The sequence below is a fragment of the Penaeus monodon genome, chromosome 15 (genome assembly GCF_015228065.2).
Source record: "Penaeus monodon isolate SGIC_2016 chromosome 15, NSTDA_Pmon_1, whole genome shotgun sequence".
In the NCBI taxonomy this organism is placed as follows: Eukaryota; Metazoa; Arthropoda; class Malacostraca; order Decapoda; family Penaeidae; genus Penaeus; species Penaeus monodon.
The window spans coordinates 40,579,286-40,579,577 of NC_051400.1; positions in this window are offsets into that span (position 1 = coordinate 40,579,286).

A 292-nucleotide genomic window follows, 5' to 3' on the forward strand; every position below is an offset into this window, starting at 1 on the left:
TAGTTGGGGGTGTGTGGTGGGTGTGTGGTGTTGTGTTGTGTTTGTGGTGTGTGGTGGTGTGTGTGGGTTGTTGTGGGGTGTGTTTTGTGGTGTACGTATGTACGCATGTGCTTGAATGGGTTAAAGTTAGAATTAGAGAATATATTTTTTTCACCATTTATGAGGAACCAAGTAGCTTTAAGAAAAAAAAAAAAATTATCAAAATATATCTAAACATAATTTTTCCCCCCATTTCCTTCTCTCTCAACTTCTTCTCCTTCCAATTTTTCTTTTCGTATTGTTCCCTGTTCCC